The sequence below is a fragment of the Buteo buteo genome, chromosome 6 (genome assembly GCF_964188355.1).
Source record: "Buteo buteo chromosome 6, bButBut1.hap1.1, whole genome shotgun sequence".
Lineage (NCBI taxonomy): Eukaryota > Metazoa > Chordata > Aves > Accipitriformes > Accipitridae > Buteo > Buteo buteo.
In genome coordinates this window covers 3813260-3835414 of record NC_134176.1, presented here as the reverse complement: position 1 = coordinate 3835414, position 22155 = coordinate 3813260, and the positions used below count along the sequence as shown (strand labels likewise).

The 22155-nt window shown below is 57.6% G+C and overlaps 1 protein-coding gene across 4 annotated transcripts in view; it reads right to left on the bottom strand.

Annotated features, from left to right (window-relative positions):
* Positions 1-20264, bottom strand: part of FRMD6 (FERM domain containing 6) — a 38604-nt gene extending 18340 nt beyond the window's left edge. For 2 of the 4 annotated variants that reach the window (XM_075029466.1, XM_075029469.1), the window contains exon 1: positions 565-680. The gene's annotated coding sequence lies outside the window, so the exon portion shown is untranslated. Of the gene's footprint in view, positions 1-560; positions 682-19649; positions 19723-19957 lie in introns of those variants that run through there. The other 2 variants (XM_075029467.1, XM_075029468.1) reach the window with 2 other exon arrangements.
* Positions 20265-22155: the final 1891 nt, after the last annotated feature.

Genomic DNA, 22155 nt, shown 5'->3' with positions numbered 1-22155 from the left:
GGGACCCACAGGCGAGGGGACATATGGGTGAGTGTGACCTAGGGGCGAGGGGTCCTACAGGCAAAGGGGACCTGCGGGCGAGCGTGACCCAGGGGCGAGGGGCTCCGTGGGCGAGCGTGACCCACGGGCGAGAGGACCCACGGGCGAGGGTAAGCGCGACCCACGGCTTAAGGAGACCCGCGGGCGAGCGTGACCCGCGGGTGAGGGCACCCGTGGGCGAGCGCCACCCACGAGCAAAGGGTCCCACGGGCGAGGGGGCGTACAGCCTCCGTGGCCGTGGCCGTGGCGGGGGGGGGGAAGCGGAGGGTCCGGCCGCTCTTTCAAGCCTTTCCCGTCCCCGCGGGGCGGGCGGAGGAAATGACTCGCATTCCTGCAGCCGGGAGCCCCTTCTCGCACTTCTCCGGCACCAACTCCATTCCCCCCCCCCCCGCCAAGCGCAACAAGCAACCGCCCTCGGCCCCACGCCGGGCCCACCCGCGGCAGTGCCGGGGAAAGGGGCCGGGGGAGCCGAGCCGAGCCGAGCCGAGCCGGGAGAGCGGTGCGGGGCGCCGGGCACGCACCTACCTGCGGCTGCGGGGACCGCGCTGCCTTGCCTTTTGCCTTGCTTTGCTGAGCCGAGCCGAGCCGAGCCGAGCCGAGCCGTGCCGAGCCGAGCCGAGCCGTGCCGAGCCGTGCCCAGCCCAGCCCGCCGCCCCCGCCCCTTCCCGGGCCGCCCCGCACCGCCCCGAGCGGCACCGGCACCGCCTCCCGCCGGAACGCGGTTCCCGGGACAGCCGGAGCGGGTTAGGGGAAGGAGGAGGGGGGGGGAAAAAACCCAAAAAAACCCCAAACGGGCAGCCCCCCCGGGGAGGTGGAGCCGAGGAGCCCCGCAGGGAACCGAGAAGCTCGGTCCCACCGAGGGGACCCGAGGGTTTGGTCCCCCGAGGGGGAGCGGGAGGTCGGGTGTCCCCATCGCGGTACCGGGGGGGTTCCCGTGGCGGGACACGGACCTGCTGTGGAAGGGACCTGAGCATCCCCTGGGGATCTTGAGGGTTGCCCGGGAGGGGACGCAAGTCTCCCCGGGGAATACACCCACCCCAAGGTACGCAGGGAGAGGAGCCGAGCACCCTCCGGGACGGGGACGTGGGCATCTCCCGTGGAAGGGACGCACACGTCCCCCGTGGGGACCCCAGCATCCCTGGAGAGGGGACTCCAAGCACCCCCCGCACCCAGCCCAGTATCCCCAGCCCCGGCTCTGCCTTTGGCATATTAAGCCGGTACTTAGGAGTCGGGTGGAGGCAGGAGCAGAATTAGGGCCAAATCCTGTTCCCACCAAAGCCCCCACTGATGTCCCGACAGCCGGATCAAAGGTGAGTTGGGCTCGTTCCCTCGAGGGCCAGCCGCCGCTCAGCGCACGTCACGGAGCTAACGCGCACACGGATCTCTCCCCATAGGTGACCCAGGATGGGAATAGCAGCAGCAGCGGCGGCACCATAAATTAGCAGCAAAGCATCTCCGAGCCGCTCCTTCTTCAGAAGTGCCATCTGATGAGATTGTTTTCGGAGTAGTTATTTATTCCTCACTTTTAAGTGTCTATAGGCATTTTTGGGGATGACCTGCGAGGCCGGCTCTGCCCCCGCAGTCTCTACGAGGCTCCAGGAGAGAACAGCCGCTTGTTCCCAAACCTAAATAAAGAGCAGCTCTGCTGCGAATACTCTGACACTCATTTCTGAAATCTGTTTGCAGCTCAACAGATCGTGCTGGGTAATTACATTATGCGAGTGCGCGGTACCAGCAGTGGGAATCCAATGCGCTGCTCTCCTCATGGAAAAAACCAGCCTGGCTTTCGGCAGAGCCGGGGCTGGAAAACCCTCGGCTTTGGGCTCGCTCTCGTGCTCTTATCCGTGCCATGGGAAATTCGGAGAGCGTTTCCACCCGGCAGCTCGCTCCTGCTTGTGTCGTGCTGAGTCCCCACGAAGCCACCCGTGCCGAATGTCACCGCAGCCGAGGGCACGGCCAGGATCGTGGCTGAGCGGGGACCACCACCCCAGCCAGAAATGCCTTTTTTTCCCCAAAATTCACTCTGGAAACACCCCTTCCGCAGATAACACAGGGGGATAGCCAGGCAGGGGCCAGGCGCGTGGCAGAGCTGCCGTTCGGCTCATTTAGTCCAACTCGTAAAGTATTTTAGGGGTCGGGAAGGGCGCGAGCGGGACGCGGCCCCATCGTTTGAGGACGAGTCAGTCCTGCTGAGCGTGTCCTGCACGGCCCCTGCCCCATCGCTTGCACCCCCCCGGCCTCGTGTAATACAAAAATACAGTAACACAGCGCCTGCCTTGCCGCAGAGGCTAAATAAAGCAGCAGGAAGAGCTCTTGAATACCAGCAAGGCGATATATAAACATGTACGTGGATGGCACGTATGCTAATGCTGTTATATAGCCTAAGAGAAATGCCATGTCTCGTATCGACGCGAGACGCTTTCGTGGCCGGAGGAGAGTCGCCGGGAAAAGCCACGCTCGCCATGAGCCGCCCCAGGGTCCGACGTGGGGAGAGCTCGGAAAGATGGACGTTAGCCAGTGTCCGGTCTGCCTCTCCTCTTTGTGAAAGGAAAAGCCCAAAGATTCCGGTGACATTTCTCTTTAACAATTCTGGAATTAATCTTGCTCGAAGTCCCAAGAAGCGGAAACACAGATGGAAAATGTAATAAATGGAACTGGTTTGGGTTTTTTTTTTTTTTTTTGGACAAGGTTTAACTGAGCTAATTGCACTGCTAGGCGTATCTCAAAAAAAAAAAAAAAAAGGTGTTGTGGTTATGACTGAAAATACCATTCACATAAAATATACAGATTTTTCTCACACTAGATATATTTATATTAAGAGGACGGGAAATAGCAGCTGTTCACTGCGATCCTGCATTATCACCAGCCGAGTATCTTCCATCCCAGCATTTCAATAACAGCATTGTTAATGGCAGGGATGGTCACACAAACGGGTGAGCTCTCTTATCTCATACATAGTTTCCCTATGATTTTGCTAATGGGATAAAAATTATAAACAAAGCAACAGAGTAACAACTAAATCCATCTGGGTCTCAGCGCCCGCCTCCCTTTCCCAAGGGCTGATGCTTTTAGGGGATCATTTACAAATTCCCTTGGGGCTGTGCCGACCCATGGCGTGCTGCTGTCGGTGCTCAGCATCCACCCGGCTGATTTTTAGCATGTCCTGCTAGGAAAATTTACCCTGGACCAACAGCATGGGGACTTCGGCGTCCGCCTGCGATGCCTGGCTTTCGGGAGGGCAGCCAGCGAGCCTTGTGGGGTGCGTTTGGGGACAGGGATGTCACCGCTGTTTGACGACGGCTGGCACGGCATCAGGGCCCCGGCTCTGGCTGCAGCTGAGATTTAGAAATTCTTCCCTGGACCAGACGGGAAAACAAATCCCAGCTACTGTGAACGGGCTGCGCTCAGGCTGGGGATGGTTTCTCAGCCCATAAGGGGAAGAAAATAAATAAAGAAACCCCGGCGCAGAGCCACAACAGCCGGCGCGTTGCTATAAACTCCAGCGAGGAGCTGGACCTTGATCTGTTTCTTGCATTTCACGGGGGATTTCCAAGGAAGTTCTTCCTCCCTCCCCATCCAGGCTGGGGCGGACGTGTTCCCCCCCGGCACGGGAACAAGCGGGACGGAGGGACAGAGCCGAGTGCCGGGGAGCGGGTGCTTCCTCCGGCGTTTTCTGGGCCCTTTAGGACAATACTGTCTGATTTTTGGCCAGAAATACCCACTTCACAGAGACATAATCATGCCTCCACTTTAACTGGGTTTATTATTAAATGCCTGGGCACACATCAGGACCCATCCTCAGGGTTTTTGCCCTAATGCTGCCCCACTTTGCTATTTGCCTGCGTGTACCCCCCCGGGACAGCCACCCCCCCGACAGCCCCAACTCCATCCATTCCAGTCCATCCCAGTCGAACTAGTCAGCGAGCTGGGAAAGCCGGTAACCAGCACGCAGGAGCCAGCCCTGGATGGTGCTAAGCATCCCCAGCTGGCCCCAGGGAAAAGGGGGAGCTTCCCGGGGGGGTGGGGGGGGGTGGCCCAGGGACACCCCAGCTCAGTACCCGGGTGGTGGCTGGGAGCGGGATGACCCGTCGAGCGTTCCGGCGGTGGCACGTAGCCATTGGCACCGGAGCAGGAATGCCAGAAATGCAGAACCACCCCCAGCTCCCCGGCCGTCCCGGGGATGCTCACAGAGGGGGTGCTGCTGTCAGGTTTTGGCTGGGGTCAGAAGCGGGGGGGGTATTAGCATATTTAACTAGAACCCCAAATCTCCCTCCCTATTTACCCTGTTATCCCCTCTCTTTGCTTGGGAAGTCAGCAAGGATGAAAATAAAAAGGGGTTTTATGAGATCTAAGTCAAACGGGGCTGGAAAGAGAGAAAATCCAGCCTGAATACACAAGTATTGGAAACATCAAGAAAATCTAAGCGTGTATCCCGGCGGGGAGGCATCCCCCCCTGCTTGCCGCTCCGCCAGTAGTGCTGATACGGTATATTCTGCTAATCTACCCCACAGTATTTACAGCTGCCTATAACCCAGGATCCTCTTTAACATCGAGTTGCAGCAGCCGGATGCGATTAGAGCCTGTGAGATTCCTCGGGAAGGCTGGGTGGAAAGGTGGAATCGCTTCCCCGCCACCGGACCCCCGGCTCCTCGCCCGACCCGGGACCCCGAGCTGGGTTTTATTACCAAGTTATTGATAAACCTGGGGTGAGATGGGCAGGTCTGGCTTTGCTGCAGCCCCCCTGGCCCATCGCACGGCAAAACATAAGCTGCGCTCAGCATCTCTGCAGCCCCCCGGTAGAAAAGCCCGTGCCCCCCCTTCCCATCCCTGCTCCCCCATCCTTTCCCTTTTCTGGGCCCCTAAAGGGGCTTTTTGGGGTCTCTGGGTTATTCCCAGGGTTTGCTCTCAGCCTGCCGGAGCTGCTGAAAAGCCCGTGGAAATGTGTTATAAAGCAGGAAAGGCAGCGGCCGGCGGGGAGGGGCAGACGGGGAGGAAAGATCACAGAAGTGGGGGAATATTTTTAGCCCGTCTGTGTGCCGGCTTCTCTCGGCGAGCTTCAGAGCTGCTCGGCTGACTTCAATCACATCTGATGGAGGGGCAAATGTCTTAGGGCTGCTCCTGTCCTCTGAAAAAGGAGAGAAATCCCAGCAAGGGCCCCCCCAGGGGGATCGCCAGCAGCCCCAATGCTATGAGACATCAGAGAATCCACAGCAGGGTGGTGGGGCGGGAGGAAAACTGGTCTGTGGATTTCTCTGCTGAAAAATAACTGCAATTTGTGCAATTGGGGTGTTGCACATCCCACCCCCGGCGGCCCGGCAATCCGGTTCCCAGCTCGGTGCTCACCGGCGCGCACGTGCTTTCCATCGCAGCCCTTGGCCAGCGGGTTTTGATTACGAGCTTGCAGAAGCCAGCTCACCTCTCAGCAGGGCGAACTCCGGGAACGGAGTTACGAAGCCGCGCGTTTCGCTGCAAACCTGATCCCGGAGCAGAGGGAAGGAGAAAGCGACATCGGGAATGGATCGTGCACGAGGGGTCACGGACCAGCCTCGCATTCGCACTGGGGGAACTGGAGATCCTCCAACGTGCTTCCTCTGCTGGAGTGACTCCAGTTGCACCCTCGTGCTCTAAGCCAACGGTTAGATTAGGCTTTCGCCATAAATATATTTAAACCAGCCACAACGCCAGTGCGGGAGGACACGAAAGGCCCCGTTGCATGGGGCAGTGCGGGCTCAGCATCACCTGAATCCCCAGCGCCGTGCCCGGGGCACGCCGGGGAGATGCTTTTCTTTGCACGGGACGGTTTAAAACAACCCGCAGCTGCCTGTTGCCAGCACAGGTTTCAGGCGTGCATTGCAAAGTGGATGATGTTCCCCCGTATCCCCAGGGAGGGTGGAGAGCCAGGGGTGCAGGTGGGCACCTTTTTGCCCAGGGAACCGTTACCAGGCTTCATGCTTTGTAAATACGCAGGATTACACCAGGGAAAAGCCAGCCCAGGCCACCCGTGTCCGTCCCCCCCCCTCTCTGCCAGCCCCAGGGACAAAGCACCCCAGGGAACCCGAGGCAGCGAGGAGCTTGGCCGTGGCCCGATGTATCCATCACCCATCTATCAATGATTTACCGCCGCTGTGAAGTGCTGTTTGTGCTGCCGGGGCTTCCCAGCGGCCCCGGCCAAGGTCAGCGCTCCGCTCGGCGGGGGGACAGACGGACGCCAAGGGGGGAGAGGGGCCGGGAGCCCACGCGGTGCCGGTGGGCACGAGGCAGGAGCAAAGCAGAGCCCCCTCGCACCCCGCCGGCACGACGGGCTCATCCCGAGCATCCCTCCTCCCGCCGTGCTCGAGGATCCCGGGGCAGCCGGGGACATCCACCTAACCCCGCTCGTCCACCCCAAAGGGTTACGGGGCCGGTGCAAACAGCCCTTGCCAGGGCTCCGCGCCACGGGGAGGGGGGATGAAAACCATCCGGCGGCTGCTGGAGCCGGGACTGGGAACCGCTTCCCACCGGGGTCACCGGCACAGCGGCCGGCACAGCCTAAAACCGTCCCCGCGAGCACCGGCACCCGCGAGGCGCTGGGGTGTTGGCGCTGGACCGTACCGGGCACCTCGCACAAAGGGTTCCAAAGGTGCCGGCAGGGCAGGATTTGTGCAATTACTCTGCTTTTTGAAGCAGCCGCGGCATCCTTTAAATGCCCGACCAAAACACAAATTGATTTTTAAGCAATGGGCTGAGCAGGCCTCCACAAGGACCCACAGCTTGGCTAATATTTAGCTACTGGGCTCCCACGAGTAGCTTCTTAATCCCTTTGTATTTCAGTAACGGCACGCAGGACGCAGCCTGCTGCAGCCGAGCTCCCCGAGCACGTTGCGGGGGTCCCCGCAGCCCCGCGTCCCTTCGCTCTGGCCACCTCCTTTTTTCTCCCCCCTCCACCCGGTGTCTCTCCTTCCCCCCCACCCTCGCTCCATCCCACCCCCACCTGCACCCCAAGGACACCCTCCTCTGCTCCATCATCCCCGGGGCTAAAAAAGCCATTTGCGAGGCTGCATGGTGAACCAGCGCTGAGCACCAGCTCAGAAACAACCGCGGGCTTTGGCTGAGCTGTTTTCGCCCCGGACCGGTTCCCCGGGACATCTCACCGGAGAGGTGGGATCACCAAGTGCACCAGCACCCACGGGGGAAGCTGGAGGGGGCCACCGCGTCTGAGCCCTCTCCCAGAAAAGGCTTGAAACCCCACAGCTTTAGGCACCGATTGCAAATGTCTCACTGCTGTTGCAGCAAATGCTTTATTTATCTCCTTACTTATTTAGCTGGGAATTAATATCAGAGGCTCAAGACTGTCCTGGTAAATCCATGATAAGTGAGCAAATGCATTGGAGGGCTTGCAAAACTGCAGTGCATAATTTCAGTGTATTTGCCGCGGCAGTGTTTTGGGTCTCTCCTTTTGCAGAGAATGCATGTGCATATGTATATATACATATATATAGGTATGCACACACATATGTATGTAAAGCCCAGGGAATTCAGCATTTCCCCAGTGCCTGCAGCTGGCATCTCCCCTGCCAATACCCACATCATTCTATTTTGCAGGCAGCTCGTGCCAGCGTGCCGGGATCCCGGCCACCACCAGCCCAGCTCTCCCAGCCCGGGGGCTCCCCAAGCCACCAGTTTTGGGGTAGACCCCCCCCCCCCAGCACAAAGGGCTGCTTTAGGGTGCAAGGGGGGAGCTCGCCGCCCTGGCAGAGGTGTGCGGGGTGCCTGGAGGACGACAGCCTCGCTTTTTCAATTACCGGCTGCCGAATTTCTCGGCGTGATGCTGCCGCCAGACCATCGCCCGGCGTGAAGGCGGAGGGTGCCTGAGATCGGAGCAGCGCTTCCAGCACCCGCTGCCCTCCCTCCCTTCTCTGCAGCACCAGCAGCAAGAAACGCACCGTTTTGTTTTGGGTTTAAGGGCGATTTTCAGTGGAAACATTTCCCAGACGCGCCATTTCCCCGGGAAGCGGCAGCTGTGCCGTCTCCGTCCCGCCGCGGGTTTCCCCCGCCAGCTCGCGCATGCGACTCCCAATTAATCGCACAAAGAAAAGAACGTGTTTAAATGGTGAGTCAGGCGCAAGCACGGCCCCACGCCAAAACGATCAACCCCAGCTTTCCACCCGGCGTGGTTATTCTGTCCCAAAGACCACGTACCCCTCGGGAAGCTGGCGAAGACCCCCCCAGCGAGGCATGGGAAGGCAGGGCAGGGAGGGCAGGCAGGGCTCCGGTATTCGGATGGGTCGGGGGGACACCGAGGCCGGGTCGGGCTCGAGGAAGTGCCGGGGACCAGCCTGGTCGGGAAGAACCAGATGGTTTCCATCCTGGATTCCTCCAGCATCGGCTGACGTGGATGGGAGGCCCCGGGGTGAACGCATTGCCCAGGCTAACCCACCGTTGGGTGCTGTGGGTGCCCCAGCATCCCACGGATAGAGGAGCGGACCCAACGCTGACCCCAACCCAGGGTCCCACATCTCCAGGAGGGAGTTTGCTTGGTTTTCCAACCCCTGAGAAATCCCTGGGGCTCCCGGTGGCCCCTGGGCTGGAGGAAGCCGGGGTGCTCGCTGGGAGCCCAGGCTCTGGTTTCATGAAAGCAAACTGGGAGGGAAAGAGCCGGCTCACCCTTCCCCGAGTCTGTGCACGGGACGGGAGGGAGGAACCACGGCTTTGGGGACCCAGCTGGGCCACCCCAAAAATGCCCCAGCCCCCCCCAACCCTTTTTTGGGGTCCCACCCCAAAAGCGGGTGCTGCAGCCCTCACCTACGTGCCCGGCGGAGGGGGTATTTGCACCGCGGCACCCGTGCCCCCAGGCAGGGCGTTATCAGTGCAAGCCCCGATCAGCAACACCCTGATCTGCTCTCATGCGTGCTCACATTTTCATGACACCCTAAAAATCCCCAGGAGGTTTTGGGGGTGCTGCACGCAGCCGGGTTCCCACTGCAAACACCCCAGGGCAGCGGCAGGAGCCGGCACCGTGCCGCTGGGCCGGGTGCTCTCCACTTTGCAAACCCAAGCTGTTTATGAGCTATATGAGCACAATAAAGCAAAAGCAGCTGTGGCTACTACCTCCTTTTATGTAATTTTTTTTTTTTTTTCCTTCCCCCCTTCTCTGATTTTTTATGACCCAGATATAAAGCCCTGGGAAATACAGGTTTAGAGTAGAGCACTGACACCCGTTAACGCAGGGGCATGAAATGCAGCGCCCTGACTCTCATCCATCCCAGGAGCTGGAGGTAGGGATGGGGATTACGGCGGTTCCCACCAAGCCAGCGTGCACAGAGCCTCTGCACCCCAGGGCACTTATTTCCAACGAACTTTTTTTTTTTTAAAGAAAATACTAAAAATAAAGTGCCTGAAAGCCAGTGACAGGCAGCGGGGGAGAAATCCCAGGTGTTTCTCATTCGGCCCTGCCACGGCTCATGTTTGCACAAGCCTGCCCCATGCCAACATTTCTTTGCCCAAGGCCTTACCCAAACAAAGGCAAATGGGTGAAGGATGCTGTGGGCATCCCAGGAAAGGACTGGGAAATAATATTGTCACCCTCACCGAAACCCTGCTTTGAGCATTGCTGCCGGCTCCGATTGCTTTGTCAGCACTTGCTGTATTTAGGATTAGCGTATTTTTGCTTTTTTTGGCTTTTTGGAGAAGAGCTTTCAGCTTCAGAGCTAAGAGCAGGAGAGGAAAGCAGGGCATTAATATTAGAATGCCATCACATCTCTGAGGCCAGGGACACCCTCGGGGAGCGACCGCAGGAGGGGGTTTCTGCCCACTGAGCTGGACCAGGGGCCGTGGCCTGGCAGGGGAAAGCATGCTGGAATATAGATTTTTTTTTTCAAAGTAGAAAAACAGGGTTAAGCTGATTTCCCACCCCGTCCTTCACACCCCAGGCTGTGGCAAAGCCGCTGTTTGCACCCCGGCGCTGCTTGACCCTGGGGCTGGGCTGGCACCGTGGGGACCCAGGCACCCCAGCTGGGACACTGGCTCTGTCCCAGCACCTGCCCTCTTGCACCTATGAAATACTGGAGTTTTTCTAACTCAGCTGAGCAGGCTTCTAAAATCTGCTGGGAACCTGCCCGGGTTGTGGGTACGTACCCCCACGGGCGAGCTCAGCTCTCCCGGTGTTCACCTGCCATGTTCTCGGTGCCGTCCCCTCCAACGTGGAGCAGAGGGACCGGGGTCCCCCTGCTTTATCCCACCCAATAACCCCCATCCCGCTGACCCCCACACCCCGTCCTGCTCCAAAGCCCAGAGCAGGCGGCACAGACACCTCCTTCATCTCCAGCCACGCTCGTTTCTGGTGCAAGGCACCCACTTTGCACCCTCCCTTCTGCAAACGCAGCCCTTAGACCCCTCGCTCGGATGGGGTTCATTCGTTTCGGTGCTTTACAAGAGAAGGGGGTGCCCCCAAGCACAGCCGTCCTGCCTAACTGAGCCCCCCCCTGCCAGCTCCCCCCTCAATTTATACCCCTCCTGCCATTGCATTTGGCAAGGCAGCGCGTCCCCCTCCTCCTGATTTACGCAGACCCTTCAGCACACACTTGTAGCAGCTCTTTTTAGGTTGCCGGTGATTAGAGAGATGCTGCGTTGCCCCGTAGCCTAATTAATAATTGGAACTCTGTGCTGACCTGGCACTTTACATCTGCAGAGCCGAAGCGGTGCTGCCGACGCAGGCAGCAGGCTGTCTGCGAGCCCTGGATCCGGCTGTCGGCGGGTGGTTTTGCATTCCCATGGCCAGGACATCCCGGTCCCCATCCCGGTATTGGGCAGCGGTGCTGGCTGGAGCTGGGGGGCTCTCCCCCGGGAAGGGCTGGAGGTGGGCTGGGAGCCTGCACGCACCCGAGCATCCTGCAGCCCAGACTGCAGCTTGCGGCCACGTTATGTGAAACAGCATCTCCTTTGGTCTCTGGTTTAGGCTGGTCCTTTGCTAGCTTAATTAGATAGTCACTGATTCCTCCCAGTTCCCCTGCACATCATTGCTGGGACCCTCATCCCTTGGCTCGGCCCCGGGGCGGGAGGGTAGGATGGCTGTCCCATGCGCAGCCCCTCTCTCAGCTTTGCCTTCCCCACCATTTTCCATGATTAACCTTGAAGAAGGGAAGGATTTGGCCTGTGAGAACAGGGCACGATGGCTTTCACCAGCATCGCGGTGCTCCGGCGAGCCTGGGGGGTTCCCAGGGCTACCCTGACACCGGCTGCTCCAGCTCGCCACCCACAAACCAAAAAGCCCTTGATAATAAAACTAAAAAATCAGAAAGCCCCAAATGATACGCTCTGTATGTAAGGAAACAGCGGCAGCCGCAGCATCCTCCAGAGCAGCTGGGACCCCCTGTGCCCGGCACAGGTTGCACCCCCGGGCCAGGCTCCATCAGCTCCATCAGAGCCCCCGCGCCAGTTTTCAGGTTTCAAGAAGAGCCTTTTTGTGCTGGTACCGGTGCTGGGGGCTGGGACAGGACAGTCCTTCCCGCGGTGGGACCCCCAGCCCGGGGAGGAGCAGCCCTCGCCCACGGTGGGGATTTTCCCCTTTTTACAGCACGGCCAAGAAGCGCTATGTCCCTTGGCTGAAGCTTTCTTAGCTCTTCAGGGGTATGGGATGCTGCTGCAGATGTGCACCGGCCCCGCCAGCGATCCTAATAGGTGAACAGCTAAACAAAGCAGAGAAAATAAAGCTTACAGTATATTTTTCCAAGGATAAATCCCTATTTTTCAGGTATAATCAGGCCAGTTTCCAGGGCAGAAAAGGCCTTTTCCATTTCTCCACCACCGAGCTCAGCAAACAACCCTACCCGCGGAGCAGGATCGGATGCTTTATCACATTCCCCTGTTTGTGTTTATGACAGGGCTGGATCTTAAGCTGTTGCATGAAAAAATACCAGGCCTGCCCTCCTTTGCATCGGGCTTCACACCCAGCCTAAGCCGATACCGCGCCTCCTCCTGCCCCTGTCCATCAGTCACCCCAATTACCCTCCGCAGAGATTGCTCAAAGCTCTCCTACCAGCACCCCAGCCTGCGCTGCTCCTTCCTGACCCAAACCAGCTCGCTCGCCGCATGCGATGGAGAGAGACGCATTCATCCTCGGCCATCCCAACGACACCGGGAAAGGATGACGGTCCTGCGGGACCAGCAGCATCCCAATCCCGGCGCTGCCCCATCCCGGCACTGCCCTATCCCAGTGGCGTGGGAAGCTTCCCGCAGCAGTGCCTGGGCTGGCCGGGTGGGGTGAGCATGGAGAAGACATTTAATTACACAGCGCCGGGTGTTTTTCCAGTTGCAGAGGGCTGGCTGCGTTCGCTCTACCCGCACCGGGTGCCATTAGTCCTGTTTGACAACTAATTGGCAATTAATAATATCACTGCATTATGCAAACGGGTTGTGAACGCTCTGCAGATTGATTTTTTAATGCCTTTGCATTTGCTTCTAAGTGTTTTGGGGCTTGGATTGTATATATATTTTTGCGATGAGCTAGAAAAGCGGGTGTTTGGGGATGCAAAAGCAGGTAATCCCTCCCGCAGCACCTAGCGTGAGTCGCCAGCCCAGGGGATCGCTGGCGCGGGAGTTTCCACGGCTGACCCAGCGCCGGGTGATGGCTGCGAGGCAGGGCTGAGCCTGCTGGCAGCGATGCTGCCGCTGCCCGGCCGATGAAAGGCCACCGGGAACGCGTCTGTCTGCCCGTGCAGGCAGCCGAGACGTGCCGGGCTGGCCTCGTCACTCCTGGTAATGCTTTAGGTTGCACGGCGGAGTAGGAAAGAGCATTAAAAATAGCCTCAAATACCAATAGGAGCAGCAGCTTAGCGCAATCGAAAAAGAGCTTGCGGACAGCATCCAGCCAGTTTAGCTTTGCTTATGCTCATCGGAGAGAAGACGACTGCAAACAGCTCGAGGTGAGAAGATTGGGCGGCGAGGAGGAGCGAGCTGGGACTTTCCACGGGCAGGCAGCCAGCGCCGTCCCTTTTATCTGCTTTTGGGAGCGTCTGGTTCCTCGGGGCCAGGCTGCCCGGCCGCCCCTCGCCCGGCCGGTGCCGTGCCCGAGGCACGGCGCTGGGGATGAGCCCGCGTTCCCCGGGTTGGGGTGAGCAGCGAGGTTCGGCTTCCCCCCAGCATCTCGTACCTGCGCCCGCCTGCAAGAGGCTGGGGAGAAGTTGGACAACCAGCACACGGTCAGCCTGGTGTCCTCCGGCGGCTTTGGAAATGCTGCACATGGGGTTTTTTTGGGGAAGGCTAGGAAACACAGTATCGTTTATTTTGTTTTCTATTTCCAAGGGCTTAAATGCGGAGCATTGTGCAGAGCGGTCCTTTCCCCTCCACCTTCAAAGCCCCTTCCCGGTGGGACCAGCTGTGGAATTGGGGGTCCCTGGGCTTGCAGTAAGTAAAAGCCATGGCGGTAACGACCCCTGCTCAGCAATGCTCAGCCATTTAGCTGCCTTAAGTTCACTGGGACACAAAGCTGAGGTGCTCTTTTGTAGCACAGGCTACTTTCCTATGCTCAAAATTGAGCTCCAGCATTGCCATTCCCTTTAATTTTGGAGGAGCAGATAGTTTGCATCAGCCCTGCTAACACTGCTGGCTGCCCAGCAAGTCTTGCTCAGGGCTTAAAGAGGCATCTTTAAGAAAGATAAGCAAGATAAAGAAATGAAACCACCACCCAAAAAAAAGAGAAGAGGCATGCCGAGTGCAGTGTGAACACCTGCACTTTTGCCTCCCTGACTCTGGGACTGGTTTTGCAATCAGATCTCCCGGTATATGAACTTACACAAAGAACATGGCAAACCAGCAAAGGCCCCATTTTTTCCCAGTCTGGGCAATTCCCAGCGATAGGTTTGCAAACTCAGAGACCAGGAAAATGAAACTCACTCGTAAAATTGGCTGCACAATGCTGTCAAGTGCTTGGGGGGAGAAGCTATTTGGGGAAAAGCAAAGGTAATTTTTCCCTGTCTCTGCCCAAACGCTTTGCCTTACATGGCACAGACCCTCCTCAGAGGAAAACTCGATAAACACTTTGCTTCCCAGGCTATACATGAACTTCTTAAAAAAAAAGATAATCTGTGTTCCTTTGATAAATCGTTTGCATTCAAGGTAATTAAACTTTAATCAGCAAAGCCAAAGAAACTGAGATTTTCTGCCCAAGGTGAGATAGAGACAGACCCAATTACCTATCAGATGTAGCATGCACCATTAAAACTGCCCAACTCCTGCAGGTCTCTCCTTCCCTCTTGTAGCTTGGAACAAGATGGGGAAGAATGAAAGGCAGGGGGGAAACGGCAGGAAAATGCATGCATTTTCCAAGTGAAATGACATTGCTTAGTTCATGGGGATAAAAATTACCTGCTTGTTCCTGTCTGCTTTCTTATGCCTCAGTTGCAAACCCTCAGCACTGGAAAAATCCTCCCCACCCAGGCGGGGAAGCCGAAGCGCAGCTAACCTGCTTATTAGCTGAGCTGGATGAGCCGGCGAGCAGGCAGGACTGCGGGCAGCCTGGGCACCGCAGGCAGGAGGGTGCTCCCTTTCCCTTTCCCCATCCCCTTCTTCTTCCCAATCTCCTTGCCCATCCCCATTCCTATCCCTGTTCCAGTCCCCATCCCCATCCCCATCCCAATACCCATCCCCTTCCCCATCCGCATCCCTTCCCTGCAGGGGACAGACTCCTCCAGCAGCCGGAGAGAGATTGCAGGGGTTTTTTTAGCCAACCCTGGGTTTTATCAGGTTTTTAGCTAAAGCCCAGGTTTTGGTGGAGAGGACGAGGCTGGCCAATGCGCAGGGCTCAGCCAGATTCCTGCCCAGTCTGTGGGACACTGCACATGGGTGACAGCCCGGCTTGGTCACTTCCCCAGGGATAAAACCTCCAGAAAGCAAAGAATAGTGTGAAAACAGAGAGAAACCAGCCCTGGGGACAAGCTGTTTGCAAAGCCATTGAGCATTCCTCCTCTTCCCTGCAATCCTTAACACACGTCTGTCTCTGCTAATAACTCTTCGGGATGCCAAAATAACAGCCTGCACCTTTCCTGTATCACAGGGCATGCCGGCTCCTCGGCCAGCATCCTTGTGCTGGAAAATGGGTGTGCTGAGAAGGGCCAGAAAATAATGGCCAGAAAATAATAGCCAGAAAAACAAGCTAAAATCCAACATCGTTGGGGCTCTTTGAAGGGCCAAAAGTGGGTCTTAAGAGGGGAAAGGCTGGCAGAGACCCCGGGATCTCTTGCTGGGAGCAGCATGGATCCCTCCTGCCACCCACCGCATGGACGGGGGACCAAGAGCCGGTGTCCCAGGGCACGTTTGTGGGAAGCCAAGCTCAAGGGTGATGGTTTGGGGAGGGGATGCTTCTGGGGTGGAGGTGAGGGTTTGCTTTGCCTCATTGCTTTGAGAGAGGGGCAGGCAAGACGGGGGAGAGGGCTCGCAGCAAAGGGAAGGAAGGAGAGGAGGAGGAAATGAAAACTAATTAACTAATAAATGTGCTGGGTTGGCTCGGGGGCAGCAGGAGAGCAATCCAGAGGGCTGACTCACTCTGACTCAGTCTGCAAAGAGTGGGTTGAAATCTGGCGTGGGCTCATCTCCTGCCCCGGCCACACGGCCAGGCTGCGGGCACCGAACCCAGACCTGCCGGGGCCCGAGCATCCCCGCGGGGACCTGCCTCGCACAGGCGCCGCTTTCTTTGCAGGAAAGAAATCGCTTTCTCGAGGGAAACGACGCCAGATTCACCGGCGGGAGCAAGCCGCTCGGATGGAGCCAGGCTTTTTAGATGCAACTCCCCGTCTCCTTGTTTTCACCTTAAAACTGGCCAAGTGCGGGGCGGGTGGGAAATTCCCCCTCTGCACAACCAAAGCCACCTCCGCCGTGGGAGAAGACGACGTTGCCACCGGTGCGGGGATCCCAAACGCTCACCCCGAAGCTCGGCAAGCACATCCAGAGCCAGCGGGATGACCAAAGGGATGGCTTTGAAGGGATGGATCGAATCCTGCCCGCCTTACAGAGCAGGGACCCCGGCAGGGAGGCAGCACCGGTGCCGCCCGGCGTGTCGGCGCACGCCGGCGGGGAGGCACAACCTTCCCCTCCGCTCCCCTGCGCCCCGGCTTCGCCTCGTTCCTACCCGATGACTGGGTGCGATTGCTTCACCCCACAGGCTCCGGCCGTGGGGTGAAGGTCCCCCTCGTCACCCATTCCCCCCTTTGGGGAGAGGGCACGGCAGGGGGATGCGCTATTTGGGTGCGTGGCAAGGAGAGGGGGGCAGGTTTAGACCCGATCGAGAGCATTGCCCAAGGCTGGTGGGGCGTCACCTCTCTGCACCCCCATTTCCGAGGGGCTGTGCCGGAGTTTTTGGAGGAGATGGGGCTCCTAAGGGGGGGCACAGCTCCCATCTCCCCTCGCTGACCCAGCGGGGACTGGGCTTAGCCGACACTGGTGCCGTTTGAGACGGCTGAGTGAGGTGAGAGGAGTCCTACCCGCTGCACAGGCACGAAGAAAAAGAGAGAGGAAAGAAAGTTCTGCAGTCGAGTTGATTTTTTTCCCACCCCCAGAGGCTTTGGCACAAACTTACTTTCCTTTTTTTTAATTTGTCCTCGCTCTCTTTTTTTTTTTTTTTTTTTTTTTTAAATATTTTCAACCAATGCATTACTGAAGCCTTTCACCTCCTGACAAAACCCGGGCTCCCTGCCAGCACATATTTCTGATAATTCATCCATTATTAAATGAAATCAAAGATACAAGTTTAAAAGGAAAAGACATGGGACTGTTTGCATCCAAGAGAGGCTGTTTACAGCTGGGCTGGGAGTTTCTTTAACTGCAAAAGGATCTCCCCAAGGAAAACCCACCCAAAATTCTTGCCCTGCTCTTCAAACTGCAAACATCTCTGGGTGACCATGCCAAAACCCAGGGATCCTACGGCGTTTTCCTGCCTGGATAAAGGCGATTCCCTCCTTGCCGTGGGCTGGGCTGATAGAAGCCCTAACTCGGGTGGGTGCTGGCTGGATATGTCCCCTCCTTGCCAGCGGGCTCCCCGGGGAGAGCCTGTAACCCATGGCCAGAGACAACCCGACTGGATCAGCCGGTCCTCTCCAAACCAGAGAGAGAGGAAAACCTGATGGAGAGGGAGGGGCACAGCAATTATAGCCTTTTCGCTTTAATAACCCTCGCTGCTTCCCCGAGTCCGTATTTACATCCTTCTCGGCACAGAAGTAGTAATTAAAGTCTCTCCGCTCAGGTCTAAACAACAGCAGACCCTCCTGTTATTAAAAGCAGAGAGACAAAGCTGAAAATAAACCTGATTTTTAGGGCTAGGGAGCCTCAAACCCCTCTCTATAAACTGGCTCGTCAAGGGGGGCGGCAGGATTTAGGGCCACACCTCCATGCTCTGCTAGGGCATCGATACGCTGTATTTATCTCCATGGGATGCCGGGGATGGAAAACCGCTTGGAAAACAGCTCCGTGCCACTGGTCCCTTCTCACGCCATTTTTTGGCTGTTTCCACCACCCATAAAGAAGCAAATGGATCTCGGGGTCTGCGGGCACTGGCTAGCGGGCAGAGCTGTGGCAGTGCTGGGAGCCGCTCGGCAGCAGCTTGTGCCTTACCGGAGCAGCTCGAGCCCTCTTCTCACTTTAACGAAGCTATGAAAAAAATTTGAGAAAATTAATTATTCACTAAGCCTGCTAATTAAGCTGATTTCCTCTGCGAGGGCATGGAAGGAAATGAGCTGGAGAAGCTCTTAATTGTTTAAAAAGGGCCGTCCTACAGGCGTTCCTCTCGAGCCGCTCTGCCTGGCGAGAGCACCCAGCCCCTTGTTTCACCAGGTCCGGAGGAGTTTGCCGGCATCAGTGCTGACCTCGCACCTTGCAGATGCTTTCAAAGAAGCAAAGGTCAACAGTGAGCCATAAAGTGCTCCTAAACCCCCGTCCCCAAACCAGGTCACCCAACACACCCAGCACCACGCTGCTGCCTTGTCTCCAGGGAGCAAGCCAGGCTCTGCCAGAGGCTCCATGGGGACCCTGAGTGAAACCAGTCCAAAAGAAATAGCACATCCCTCATACAGGCTATCTCTTGATGGCCCAAGAGCTCAAGGAAGACCTCATCCTGCCCCAGGTCCAGTGGGATGCAGCGGTGGCTCCTGGGCAGCCACAAGCAGAGAGTGGGTCAGGTCTGCACCGTGGGCATCCCTCGTTGCCACCGCTGGATCGCCGTGGGGTGCCCTGGTCCCAGCACCATGTCCAGGTGAGCCCAGCGGAGCACGGACTCCACTGGGCAGCTGGGAGGATCTCCCATTGCCACCAGGCTTTCAAAGAGGGGTTGAAACCACAATGGCATGGTCAACAAGGCACCCAGTCTGCCGATACCCATGGCCAGAAGGAAGCCCGAGCATCTGCTCTCCATGTCACGATGGTTTGGGCAATCCAGAGGGGATGCCTTGCCAAAAACACCCAAGGCACGGCTGCCATATATATATAAAAAACCCAAAGCTACAGGCAGCTTAATAGTCCAGCAATCTGCAACCCCAGCTCATTTCTCAGGTTATGGCACGTGCATGAGCTTTTAGCAGCAACCGGCACCAGGGACCTGCCGTTGCTCCCACCTTGACCCTAAGGCAGAGCACTTGCACCCACTCCCCAAAGCACCCTTGGGTGGGTGGGGAAGAATGAGCCCTCGGTGCCCTGCGCCGAGGGAACCGGCTTCCACCCGGCAGCTGTGGGAGCGGAGGTGCCCAGGGATGGCAATCCTCCGACGGCCCCCGGGGACGACAATCCTCCGGCAGCCCCCAGCCCTCTGCCCAGCCTCCCACGGCAAGGAGTGGTCCCGCTGCCCACGCCGAGCCTTGCCCTCCCACTCCCACCACCATTTCGTTTCGGTCCCTCTTCACCAGAACCTTCCCTTCTTGTCCTGTAGGGGTTGATGGAGAAAAACGCTCCGGGATCTCACATGGCAGAGAACAAAAGGAGTTCTTTTCAACCAAATGGATTCGCTTCCGAGGCACCTCGCCGAGGACACCGGCTACCCTGCGCCAGCCTTGCTTCTCCCACAGAAACCAGTCCCAGCACAAATGCGGTGGGCTTGTGGACGGGGAGCCCTTCCCCTCCACCCCAGCCCTTCCCCCTCCATCAGCTGCAGAAATTTGGGGCTTGGTGCAGGCAACCGCCGGAGATCACGCGAACAAAACCGAGGGAAAACCGAGCGGATCCAGCCGAACGGCATTGCGGCGGGAGCTTGGGGTTTTCCCGAGACAGCGCTGTGCTCCACAAGCATCCCCGGGGACCTGCACTGTTCCTGGCACAGTTCTTGTGCCAAAATGGCGTAATAAAGGAAAACGCGGCCCCGAGGAGCAGGCCTGCCAGTGCTTGGCCAACCGTGTCCTCACCAGGAGAAGACAAAGCTTGATAACGCCACCATTGCCCTGAGATCCTCTGCTGAGGTTCCAGCAGCTGGAAAGCATTTACAACTGTTCGCGAGCCACAGGTAAACACGTGGACAGGCACTTCTCAGTCAACGCCGCAGCCCCACGTCTCGGCTGGGAGCCAGCTAAGATGGCCCCTCCAGCACCAGGTCACCCTCCGCACCACCTTTCCTTTCCCTCCCGCAGCCCCACGCCGTTAAAAACACGCACTCGTTTTCCTACCTGGTGCTGGGAACATCTACGAGTCGGGTTCCTCCAGCAGCTCCATGGTGAGCTCCGGGTTATCTCAGCAGAGCTGGAATATAAAGCCACCGAGAGAAAAGCTCAGCGTCCCTGCAGAGGTGGGACACTTCAAGGCAGGTTCCTCCTGCGCGGCCGGCGGGAGCCCATCCCGCGGGAGCCGGTGGGACCGCGGGGTTCTCCACGTCCTCCCGGGCTGGTGAGGCACCAGGATCCCTGGGAATTGTGCTCCGCTTGGAGAGACCTACCCTTTTTTGACTGGTGTCCAACCCCAAAGCGCATGTTCTTACCTGCTCAAGTGGAAGACGGGGGAAGGCTCGAGCACCTTTCTGAGAAACACATGGGTCTCAGCGGGGTGTGGATCTCGCCCGGCTCCTCCTGCTCTTCGGCCGAACGATGGTTAGGAAAAAAGGGGGATGCAAAGTCGCAGCGAGCTGGAGAAAAGAGGCCGGTGGTGCAAACGCTCCCCGCAGCTGGTGTCTACACAGCTCTGCCGGTTGGTTAACAGTGGAGCTCTGATCAACAGGTATATTGATGTCAAGCTGGGACTTGTCTCCTCGGCGAGGAAAGGGAACAGCAGAGATTACTAAGCAATGCAGGAATGTGGTTTGTTTAATATGAGCCATCAACACAGAAGAGTAAAATAATGACAGATGTGTAATCACATTTCCTGAGTCTAAACCCATGAGATAGAGAATTTAAACACCACTTTTCCCAAGATCAAGAAGAGGAGCTGTTTGGCTAAGAACTCATTTGGTTACTAATTTCCTCGGCATTAAATCAGCTGTTTCCCGAATCTCTTAACATACTTTGCCGAAGCGCTCCAAGGACGGGGCTGCTCCCTGGCTCGCTTTGATGTGAGGGTAAGCAGAGTGAGAAGATGCTTTGGAAACACGGATGCGCCGGCTGACCGAGCTGGCCCGGATCACAGGTTTCTGAGCGTTGCTTAATTGGTTTATTTTAATGAAAGATGGCGAGATAAATTTCACGTGGCTCTTTATCGGGGGAGCAGCGAGTGGTGGGAGACAGAAATCAGGATCTGGGTTAAGCCAACCCTTTGAGGGCAGGCTGGGGTGAAAATGCAGCCCTTTCCCCAGGAAAAGCCTGGCAATCGTGGAAAGCCAGAGTTTGCTTTGGTTTGGTCTCTCCTGCAAGGCCGGTCTGCAGAAGGCACGTGGCCGAGGGTCGCCAGACTCGAAGCCCACCAAGACTGAGGGAAGAAATCGTGGCTCAGCCTCGGTCTTCGCCTCCGGCCGCGGCAGTTTCCCGAAGGTCACGGGTGCAGGACCTGGAGGGGAGCGGTTACGTGCCCTTGCCGTGCTACAGATGGCAGGGAAGGGCTGGGAGGGAACGGTGTCATTTGCTTGTCGGGTGTTTTTGTCTCTTAAGATCAAAAGTGGGAAAAGCACCAAGCAAATGGGGAAGGTGCCACCGAGTGCAGGAGCCAGGTGTGGAGGGACTCTGGTCTGCCTCTTTTCGGGATTTAGGAAGCATGTCGTTTGCCACTGGCCAAATTATCAGCCCTTCCTCTGCTTCCCCTCCCTGGCTTTGCAGGACCTGTGGTCCCACATTGCTTCACTTCTGTGCATCTACAGAATTTCTCAGGTGGCCTCAGGTAGTTGCAGAGACGGTGCTGGAGTGGAATTGCCGCCCAGCGTAGCCCATCCTCCTACCCCAGCACTGCAGCGAAGGGCAGGAAAAGCAAAGCTCTGCAGATCCTGCAGTAGGCTCTGCTAAGAAACAGGGGCCTCCGAAGCATCCCTTGCCATGGTGGCGGCCGTGGAGGGGTTGCTACACTGGCCCGAGATGCTGGGGAGGAGACCATCAACACGAGACCTAGGTCAGGTGTATTTTTCGTGCCAGGAACAGACCTGAGTGTGTGGGTGCATGGTAAGACAGGGCAGAGCACCAAGGATCCTCCACCTCTTGGCCTTGGAGCCTCCAAATTGAGCTTCATTTTCTGGATATGCAGATCTCCCCAGGGACCCTGCCACCGGGAAACCCCGCCTGGTACCAGTGAGGTTTGCAGCTGGCCCCCACAGCAGCTCTCCTCATCGCCACAGTCTGGAAGAAGCTCCCAGACACTCATCCAGAGAACCTGGAGAACATCAAGAGAGCAGCTAAGCCTTGGTGACCCTGTGCCCTTTGCAAACCCCTCTCTGCCCCCTCCCCAGGAGCTTGGTAGGGCGTCCGATCCTGCCTGTTAGTCATTTCAGGGGAGGAGCACCCAGAGGGGCAGGGAATTTGCATGGCAAATCCCCAGCCCAGAAACACCGCAGCTGCCAGATGCCATCAGGGATGCCCAAAGTCAGGGGTTTAGGGAGCTGGGAAAGCTGAAAAGGAGGTACCCAAGAGTGCAGGACCACTCTGCCAGGTCATGGGCGACCTTGCAAGGCTGTGGGGGCCACTGCAGCACACAGAAAAAATGCATTCCCTAACAGGGAGTTCAGCCAGGACAGAGTTTATTCATTTATTTTGTATTTGCTAT